Source organism: Triticum dicoccoides, chromosome 4A (genome assembly GCF_002162155.2).
Source record: "Triticum dicoccoides isolate Atlit2015 ecotype Zavitan chromosome 4A, WEW_v2.0, whole genome shotgun sequence".
NCBI lineage: Eukaryota > Viridiplantae > Streptophyta > Magnoliopsida > Poales > Poaceae > Triticum > Triticum dicoccoides.
The window spans coordinates 611,084,395-611,095,183 of NC_041386.1; the positions used below are offsets into that span (position 1 = coordinate 611,084,395).

Here is a 10,789-nt window from a genome sequence, read left to right on the forward strand (position 1 = left end):
GCTGCTACGGGCTTAAGTAAGAACCAATCTCACCTACGCATCAAAACCACAACGATAGTTTGTCAAATAGACTCCGTTTTAACCTTCGCAAGGACCGAGCGTAGCCATACTTGGTTCAACTAAAGTTGGAGAGGCAGTCGCCCGCAAGCCATCTCTGTGCAAAGCACGTCGAGGGAACCGGTCTCGCGTAAGCGTACGTGTAAGGTTGGTCCGGGTCGTCTCGTCCAACAATACCGCCGAACCAAAGTATGACATGCTGGTAGGCAGTATGACTTGTATCGTCGACAACTCACTTGTGTTCTACTCGTGCATATAACATCAACATAAATAACCTAGGCTCGGATGCCACTGTTGGGTTTCGTAGTAATTTCAAAAATTTTCCTACGCACACGCAAGATCATGTGATGCATAGCAACGAGGGGGAGAGTATTGTCTACGTACCCTACGCAGACCAACTGCGGAAGCGATGACACGACGTAGAGGAAGTAGTCGTACGTCTTCACGATCCAACCGATCAAGTACCGAAACTACGGCACCTCCGAGTTCGAGCACACGTTCAGCTCGATGATGATCCCCGGACTCCGATCCAGCAAAGTGTCGGGGAAGAGTTCCGTCAGCACGACGGCGTGGTGACAATCTTGATGAACTACAGCAGCAGGGCTTCGCCTAAACTCTGCTACAGTATTATCGAGGAATATGGTGGCAGGGGGCACCGCACACGGCTAAGGAATCGATCACGTGGATCAACTTGTGTCAACTTGTGTGTTTGGGGTGCCTCTACCTCAGTATATAAAGGAGCCAAGGGGGGGAGAGGGGCGCCGGCCAAGGAGGAGGGCGCAGGAGGAGTCCTACTCCTACCGGGAGTAGGACTCCCCCCCCCCCAATCCTATTCCAACTAGGATTCCCCAAGGGGGAAAGAGGGAGAGGGGTGGCCGGCCACCTCTCCTAGTCCTAATAGGACTAGGGGAAGGGGGAAGGCGCGCAGCCCCCTTGGGCTGCCCCTTTCTCCTTTCCACTAAGGCCCATGAAGGCCCATATGGCTCCCGGGGGGTTCCGGTAACCTCCCGGTAACCCGGTAAAATCCCGATTTCACCCGGAACAATTTCGATGTCCAAACATAGGCTTCCAATATATCAATCTTTATGTCTCGACCATTTCGAGACTCCTCGTCATGTCCGTGATCATATCCGGGACTCCGAACAACCTTCGGTACATCAAAATGCATAAACTCATAATATAACTGTCATCGTAACCTTAAGCGTGCGGACCCTACGGGTTCGAGAACAATGTAGACATGACCGAGACACGTCTCCGGTCAATAACCAATAGCGGGACCTGGATGCCCATATTGGCTCCTACATATTCTACGAAGATCTTTATCGGTCAGACCGCATAACAACATACGTTGTTCCCTTTGTCATCGGTATGTTACTTGCCCGAGATTCGATCGTCGGTATCCAATACCTAGTTCAATCTCGTTACCGGCAAGTCTCTTTACTCGTTCCGTAATACATCATCTCACGACTAACATATTAGTTGTAATGCTTGCAAGGCTTATGTGATGTGTATTACCGAGAGGGCCCAGAGATACCTCTCCGACAATCGGAGTGACAAATCCTAATCTCGAAATACGCCAACCCAACATCGACCATTGGAGACACCTGTAGTACTCCTTTATAATCACCCAGTTACGTTGTGACGTTTGGTAGTACCCAAAGTGTTCCTCCGGCAAACGGGAGTTGCATAATCTCATAGTCATAGGAACATGTATAAGTCATGAAGAAAGCAATAGCAACATACTAAACGATCGGGTGCTAAGCTAATGGAATGGGTCATGTCAATCAGATCATTCTACTAATGATGTGACCTCGTTAATCAAATAACAACTCATTGTTCATGGTTAGGAAACATAACCATCTTTGATTAACGAGCTAGTCAAGTAGAGGCATACTAGTGACACTATGTTTGTCTATGTATTCACACATGTATTATGTTTCCGGTAAATACAATTCTAGCATGAATAATAAACATTTATCATGATTATAAGGAAATAAATAATAACTTTATTATTGCCTCTAGGGCATATTTCCTTCACTCAGCAGGTCAACAGGCACCATCCAGGTCAAATCTGACGTGTGGGGTCCGCACCTCAGTGACACAGTGTCATTTGTGTCGCTAACAGGTGGGCCCAGTCAACGGCCACATCAGCACGGTCAAAACTGACGAGTGGGGCCACTGTGGTTAGTTAATCCTAATAAGTAACTAAACCAAGTTTAATTAGGCCGCGGGGCCTGGCTGTCAGTGTCACTAAGTACTAACTAACTGCATCATTAACCCTAACTAATCTACCACGTCACCGGATTAACTCCGGCAATAACCGGAGCGTGGCGGCGTCGCTCGTCCCGGCGATTCCGGCGACGAGAGGAGGCGGGGTTGGGCTCGTTGGAACACCCACAACGCAGCACGTCCAACGGTGGTGGTGGCAGGTGCTGGGGCGACCGGAGACGACCGCGGCGAGCTCAAAGGCGGCGGCCGGAGTTCGGGTGACGACTGATTCGTCGCTGCGGTGTGCAAATCGACTGGTTCTTGATGCCTACGATGCATTAGCGTGCCCACAAACCCTTTGGACACGTTGGCGCGACCAAAAAGTCGCCGGAGCAACTCCGGCAACGAGCCCGGGCGGTGGCGGGATTTGGCCACGGTGGGAGTCGCAGCTAGAGGGCGAGAGGAGTAGCGGGGTTAGGGGGAAAGAGAGAGGAGCTCACAGCGGTTGCTACGGTGGCCTCGATGAGCTCGGGGAGGGGATGATGAGGTCGTGCGGCCGTCGGTGATCTCGGGGTAGAGACGACGAAGATGGCGGGGTAGAGGGCGAGGCAGGGCGTCCGGCATCGTGCGAGCTGACGGAGAGACGCGGGAGATGGAGGCGGAGCCCGTGGACTGCTTGGAGTGGCGAGGGGAGCTCGGTGGCCACGGGGACAGCGGGCGGCGGCGACAGTGGTGCTCGGGCGCGAGAGGGAGAGAGGACCAGAGGAGGGGAGAGGCACGGGAGAGAGCTCGAGGGGGTCGGGGATGTAATAACCTAAAAATATGCGATGATAATTATTTTAATTGGATAATTATATTGTGATTAACTGTTAAGCTATTAAGATAAAAATAAAAAAATAGTTTACCAAACATTAGTAGATTACGTGTACAAAACATCTCACTGCCTAGGTTCTAAAATATCTGGGTTTATCTGTTAAAATGTTATTCTAGTAGAGAAAAGAGTAGATAAGTTCAATGTCCTGCAGATTACTTACGCAGGGAGAATACCTGCTGTGTGTTCCAAAAAAATATCTATGCTAAGGAAGCAGCGAGTAGATAAGCATCCACAGTAACCAGGGTGAGCCAGCCGTGGGGTAGTCGGTACCTGGGTTAGATCAGTCTCATCCACGTAGCCCTTCCTCGACAGATGTCATCCTTTCAACCCTCTTCTCTTGCACTATAAATAGCTTCTCAACCGTGCGGTACTGGTCGCCCGCACCCAGAAAATTCCCCACTTTAGTTGGAAGCAGTCAGCGGAGAGCGAGCGACCGATCGGAGAAGCTGCGGAGAAATTGAGGACAAGGAGGTATGGCTGCTAGCTTTAGCCAACGCCCTGTTCCTCGTCTTGTCTCATGAAGTCATCTAAGATTCTTGAGGGTAGCTAGCTGTAGCATCTCTCCTCTCCTACTACATGTTCCTGTTTTCTTTCCATCGATTTCCACACTTGAGGTGATATTCTTGCTTAACGGAAGATGTGGTGTTATGGGTAAATGAACGAAAAGATTCTAAAATACTGGAAGTTGCATCAGACTGATTCCATTCTATTGATCCATGCTTTGTTACACTGATGAATTTATTCGCTGGCTTAAGAAGGAACAACTAGTACTAGTTGGTAAGAAAGACTTGGAACGAGTAGTACTAGTACTACAGGACCCATGCATGCGTACATCTCCTGTGTAAAGAAATAATCTTCATGGCTAGCTAGCATGCATGCAGGTGGTTGTATTTCTCAAATTTAATAGCTGGGAACAGTACTGAGGTTAAAGTGGGATGTGCACGCCTCACTCTAGCATAGCCAAGTACTATAGAGCGACTTGTTACATCCCTGTACTGGTACTGCATATAGCTGCTCATGTCCATGTTGCCACTTGCAAGTCCCATGAAATAATAAGCTGATGGGCGTTTGTAACATGCTTAGGTTGGAGCTCAGATTTAGCCGAGGAGGAACCGCTGCAAGGCAAGACTGTGCATATCAGTCTTCTCTCTCAAACTGAACTTTTAATATATGTTAACAAATTAATTGGTTACTAGCATTAATGTTTTTACATATGAATATAAGTGATGAGCTGGTAATTATTATGCCTGTGAGAACCATGCGTGCATGGTTGACGGATTGATCGAACGATGATGTTTGAATAATCTAAGAACGTACACCGTCGTGATCGTGGTAAGTGTGGTATATCAAGCCCGGGGCGGTCGATACCTGAAATAACGGTACGCGGCTAATTAAGTCGGTACTAGTGTGAGATGGAAGATACCTCACACAAGTAGGGGACTCGGCGTCGTGATTCCCGGAGATAGGTATTACCATTGGTGGAGATTACGACGGTTATTAGTATGTCTCTGCAGAGATTATTGCTATAGGTTTGCGCCGGTATAATTCCATCCTGCTCCTGTAAGGTAACAGGAGGCTGAAGCATCTTTAACTTATGCACATTCAACTTGCAACCTACTAATTCTTGCATTCTTATATTCTTGCTGGGTATGTCCCAACATACTCACTATTGTTTTCCTTTTCCCTCTGATATGCACAGAGTGCGCGGGAAGTGGGCATGGTGAGGAGTTAGAGGAGCATGAGGAATAAGTCGACGCCTAGGCCAGGGTGTCAAAATTAGCAGTCTTTGTTTAATCCTTAAATAAAGTCAGTGAAGAATAAGAGGAAGTGCTATCAATACATGTGCATATGCACGTGGTTGAACACTTGGCCTACTATCTATTATTTGGTTAAGTGAGGGTGTAAGCTATTATGTAAAGAATAAGCTGGAATTAAAGTATTACTTGTGCCCTGTTGTTCTGATTTATGCTACTCATGCCTTGTGTGCTTATGAGTGTTCTTCAACTCATAAGGACACGGCGACTGTCACATTTATTTCTGAACCTTCGGGTCGTGACAGTTTTAGTGGCATCAGAGCCTCGTTTAAAAACTTAATTAACTAGGTATAAACCAGATAATTAGGGCTAGTGAGAGTAAAGAGTGTTTATGAGCAAACTAACTAGGAGATAACCCTGGCCTAGTATAGGAAGTAGTGCTGGTTGGTTTGAGTATGGTGAGGGACGTACTAGAATAGGTTGCATAGTAAGGCTATGGAGTAGTCCTGGGATAGGGTAGTAGCTATGCTGTCTCTCTTTATCTGGTTTTCTAATGTGATGGATGTGTTGTCCAATCCAGGCATGGAGTTTGTTGACATCCCAACCAAGCATTTTCTGGAGCAGTTTGTGGCGCTGTTCGGACTTGCTCCACCAGTTGTCTGTTGGAGGCCTGCTCCTGAGGGATTGTACATTGTGGGGGTTCAGGTTAACCTTGGTCCTGCGGACAGGGTTCCTCACGTGTACTATGAAGCTGCAGGAGCCACTATCCCTGAGGCGGAGCAGGCAGCCTGCCTGATGGTGATCCACGCCGTAGCTGCCGAACGTAATGTGGAAATTAGGGATATTAACTACTACCACCTATGGTACCTGCAGCATCAGGTGGAGGATCTACGCAAGAAGCTGATGGAGGCCGAGCATCTTTGTGCTGAACTGATGAACATTGTCCGCTCCAGCGAGAGTGAGGTCGCTTTTCTGGAGCGCCTCACTCGCAGGTTCTATCGTCGCATTCGCTGCCTGAGGGACACTGTGGCTGCACTGCAGCATGGTGGTGGCGGAAGTTCCAGCGGCAGTGTGTGAGCAGTGGATGGGCATCAGCACCGTAGCAGTCCCGTTGGGGTCCTTTCTATAGTATTTAGTATCTTTAGAATAAAATCTTGCAGGGTATGAGTGTGGGTGGTTCAGGTTTTGGGGCTGCAAGATAAACATGGCGTGAGGTGTCGAGGATGACACTAGTTGTCCTTTGGGTTTGAGGGAGCCTCTAGTTATGGTGTTATGCTGTGCTTGTAATGTAAGGACTGAGTTCTCTGTGTTGGGATGGTCTAAGAATGCTGCTACGTTGCCGTGTAGCTCATGTGGTTTTCTCTTAAAAAAACTGAAGTTTGATCCTGGTGAAGCTAAAGAAGTGTCTTTCTGTTGATGTTTGTTTTGCCGATTACTATCTCTTCACAAGAACAGCTGGTAACTAATTTGTTCCTCATAATAGCAGTAGGATGTGTGTATAACTTTGCTTAAGTGACCTGATGAGTGCTGAGAATACGAACTTTCTGGACGAAATTAAAGCAAAATAAATTGATGTTTCAGTAAATCAGCGGAATGGTAGTACACCATGTACTATTGGTGAACAGTACGTGTGTGAGCTAGACTATGCATGCTTGTGTGTGAGCTAGACTATGCATGCATGTGTGTGAGCTATGGGTTATGGGTTGTAGGACGTGGCCTACACTACCTACTTTTAGTAGGCACGTGCTAGTTTATCTGGACCTTTACTAATTGTCTACGGTGCATGTCCCGCTACCTCTCAAGCAAATTGCTATGTGTTGTATGATTATTCTTATTTTTCCATGCTGTCGTGGCTAATTTGATAAGTTCATTATCATAGATGACTGATAATGGCAGCAACGGTACGAGTCGTGATGGAAATAATTCGGGCAATACAAATGCTGGATTATTGGTCCAAGAACTTGGTGACCAGAGTGTGCTGGCCAATCTGCTCACTAACATTTTGGGCAGACAGCAAGAGACTCAACAACGTCAAATGGATATTCTGGAGCACGTTGTAAAGAATGATAGCCACCGGAGTGGAGTTGGGGAATTTCAAAAACTCAAGCCGCCCTCATTCTCCGGGACTGCTAATCCGCTTGAAGCGGAAGACTGGATCACCGCTATGGAGAAAGCATTTGAGGCTATGGGCTGCACCAACGAAGAGAAAGTCATTTATGCAGTTTATATGCTAAAATCAAGTGCTTTTGAATGGTGGGACGCTCACAAAAAGTCTTACCCAGAGGGTACTCCCCTGACATGGATATTGTTCAAAGAGGCATTCTATAAAAAGTATTTTCCAGAAAGCATCAAACGCATCAAAGAAAGGGAGTTTCTTGAGCTTAAACAAGGGAACAAATCTGTAGGAGAATATGAAATTGAATTCTCTAGACTTGCAAGATTTGCTCCAGAGTTCGTCCAGACTGATGGCTCCAAGGCTCGACGCTTCGAGAGCGGTCTACGTCAACCACTTAAGCGGCGTGTGGAAGCCTTTGAGTTAAATACTTTTAGAGATGTGGTGAATAAAGCCCAGTTGTTGGAAAAGGGATTTCAAGAGGAAAGGGGTGATGCTGGTCAGCCATCTAAGAAGTTTAAATTCAATAATGATAATAGGCAAAATAATGGGAATTTTAGAACAGGTGGTCGCCCAGAACGAACCAGAGGCAACTCATTTGGGAGTATGCCAAGGAGATGCCCAATCTGTAACGGGAATCATACACCAAATATTTGTCCAGATCGTTGGGGAAAGTGTTACGCATGTGGAAAGCCGGGACACACTCGGTACGAATGTCCTAATAATAAACAAAGCATCAACCCTCTGACTCCTGCTCAGCAAAGGCCTATGGCGCTGCCCCAGCCACCTCAACCATTATATCTACCCGGCCCTTCTTCCACTTATCACTCAAATCAGTATGCCAAGACTAATACTGCTAATCAAGCACAAGGACTTCGTCCAAATAATCGAGAGAAGCCTCACTGAGGGAACCAAGCTAGAGTATTCAATCTAACTCAGAAGAATGTTGAGGAGTCCAACAACGTGGTGACAGGTAACCTTTTAATACGCTCTCATCCAGGAAAAATCTTGTTTGATTCTGGTGCCACCCATTCATTTGTTGCTACAAAATTCATGAGTAAACATCATATCCCTAGCAGTACGCTAGAAGGGTCTATTTATGTTGAGACACCTATAGGAAGCAGAAGTACGAATTTAATTTGCACTTCTTGTCCCATTGAGATCATGGGATGGAAGTTTATGGCGGATCTTATTGTAATGGAAATGCAATATTTTGACATAATACTTGGCATGGACTGGTTGCAAGAGTATAGAGCCACTATTGACTGCTATGAAAAACAAATTACACTCAGACTTGATGGTCAAGTAGAGATTGTGTATCAGGGTGATAAAAAGAGCCAGTCACGGACTCTTATGACAAAATTAGACAAGAAAGAAATCAATATCAAGGATATTCCAGTGGTAAATGAATTTCCTGATGTCTTTCCGGGAGAGTTGCCGGGACTACCACCGGATCGAGAAATTGAATTTGCTATCTTATTGATCCCGGGAACCAAACCAATCTACAAGGCACCTTATAGGATGGCACCTGCGGAACTTAAGGAGCTAAAAGTACAACTCAAAGAGTTGGAGGATAGGGGATTTATTCGCCCTAGTGTTTCACCGTGGGGAGCTCCTGTTTTATTCGTTAAAAAGAAGGATGGAAGTTTAAGATTGTGCGTTGACTATCGGGAATTAAACAACATAACTATAAGCAACAAATACCCTCTTCCGCGGATCGATGATTTGTTCGACCAACTACAAGGATCCAAGGTTTTCTCAAAGATTGATTTACAGTCTGGTTACCATCAGTTAAAGATTAAGCCAACTGATATCCCCAAGACCGCTTTTCGCACCCGCTATGGACACTATGAGTATCTAGTGATGCCCTTCGGTTTGACCAATGCTCCTGCGGCTTTCATGGATTTAATGAATCGAGTCTTCAAGCCTTATTTGGATCAATTTGTGATTGTGTTCATTGATGATATTCTTATATATTCAAAGACGGAGGAAGAGCATTCAATGCATCTAAAAATTGTGCTACAAACACTGCGGGAACATAAATTATATGCCAAGTTAAAGAAATGTGATTTATGGATGAATAAAGTTCCTTTCCTTGGCCATATAATCTCAGAAGAAGGGATATCAGTAGATCCTGCAAAAGTTCAAGCGGTGGCAGAGTGGCAAAGGCCCTCCACTGTAACTGTCATTCGAAGTTTCCTTGGGCTGGCGGGGTACTACCGCCGATTTATATTGAACTTTGCAAAAATTGCTGCACCTTTGACTCATCTAACAAAGAAGGGAATTAAGTTTGAGTGGTCAGGTGAGTGTGAGAAAAGCTTTCAAGAATTAAAGAATCGACTAGTCTCAGCCCCAGTTCTTGCTTTGCCTGTCGGTGGGGAAGAATTCACCATCTACTGTGATGCCTCAAAAATTGGGCTTGGGTGCGTACTTATGCAAAGGGGGAAAGTTATTGCTTATGCATCTCGCCAGCTAAAACCATATGAACAAAATTATCCAACTCATGATATGGAGCTAGCAGCGGTAATTTTTTGCTCTAAAAATCTGGAGGCATTATCTTTATGGAGAACATTGTGAGATATTTACTGATCATAAAAGTTTGAAATATATATTCACACAAAAAGAGTTGAACATGAGGCAAAGAAGGTGGCTAGAATTACTGAAGGATTACGATGTTAATATTAACTATCACCCAGGAAAAGCCAACATAGTGGCAGATGCCCTGAGCCGAAAGGCGTACTGCAACATGACTACCCTGGCCACACGTGAGCGCCATATATTGAGAGATCTGGAAAGACTAGGGGTGGAACTAAAGGTTCACGTGCCAGGAGATCGAGTTATGTTAAATACTCTTCAAGTCACATCAACCTTAGAAAGGCAGATCATGGAAAAACAAATGGTTGACCAAGACTTGTTAAAGATAAAGAAAGATATTAGTGATGGAAAGCCATCGGAATTTAATATTGACTCTGCTGGCGCCATACGTTTTAGAGACAGGATCTGTGTACCTAATGATTTGGAATTAAAGAAACAAATCTTGGATGAAGGCCACTCGTCTCTATACACCATGCACCCTGGGAGCACTAAAATGTATTAGGATATTAAGAGGACATTTTGGTGGAATAATATGAAAAGAGAAATTGCAAAATTTGTTTTGGAGTGTGATGTGTGCCGGCGCATAAAAGCGGAACATCAGAAACCGGCCGGACTTCTACAACCATTGTCAGTACCACTCTGGAAATGGGAGGAGATCAGCATGGATTTTATCCAGGGATTACCACGAACGCCAGCAGGACACGATAGCATATGGGTAATAGTGGATCGACTAACAAAGTCGGCGCATTTTATACCTGTTAAAAAGACCTTTTCTTTGGAAAGGTTGGTCAGAATATATATTAAAGAAATAGTGTCATTGCATGGTGTTCCCTTACGCATAGCATCAGATAGAGATCCTCGTTTTGCCTCAAAGTTTTGGATAAGTCTACACAAGGCATTGGGAACAAAATTGGACTTTAGTACTGCATATCATCCGCAAAGCGATGGACAAACCGAATGAGTAAATCAAATTGTGGAGGACATGCTCAGGTCATGTATTTTAGAATTTAAGGGAGCATGGGATGAATATATGCCTTTGGCCGAGTTTGCATACAATAACAGTTATCAATCAAGTATTCAAATGGCCCCTTACGAGGCTTTATATGGTAGGAGGTGTCGAGCGCCGATTTATTGGGATGAGGTTGGAGAAAGAAAGTTTTTAGGACCTGATATAATTCAAGAAACTGA

At 45.4% G+C, this 10,789-nt stretch overlaps 1 pseudogene; it reads left to right on the forward strand.

Moving 5' to 3' along the window:
* Nucleotides 1-6,772: 6,772 nt before the first annotated feature.
* Nucleotides 6,773-10,562, forward strand: LOC119283805 (annotated as a pseudogene).
* The last annotated feature ends 227 nt before the right edge of the window (nucleotides 10,563-10,789 follow it).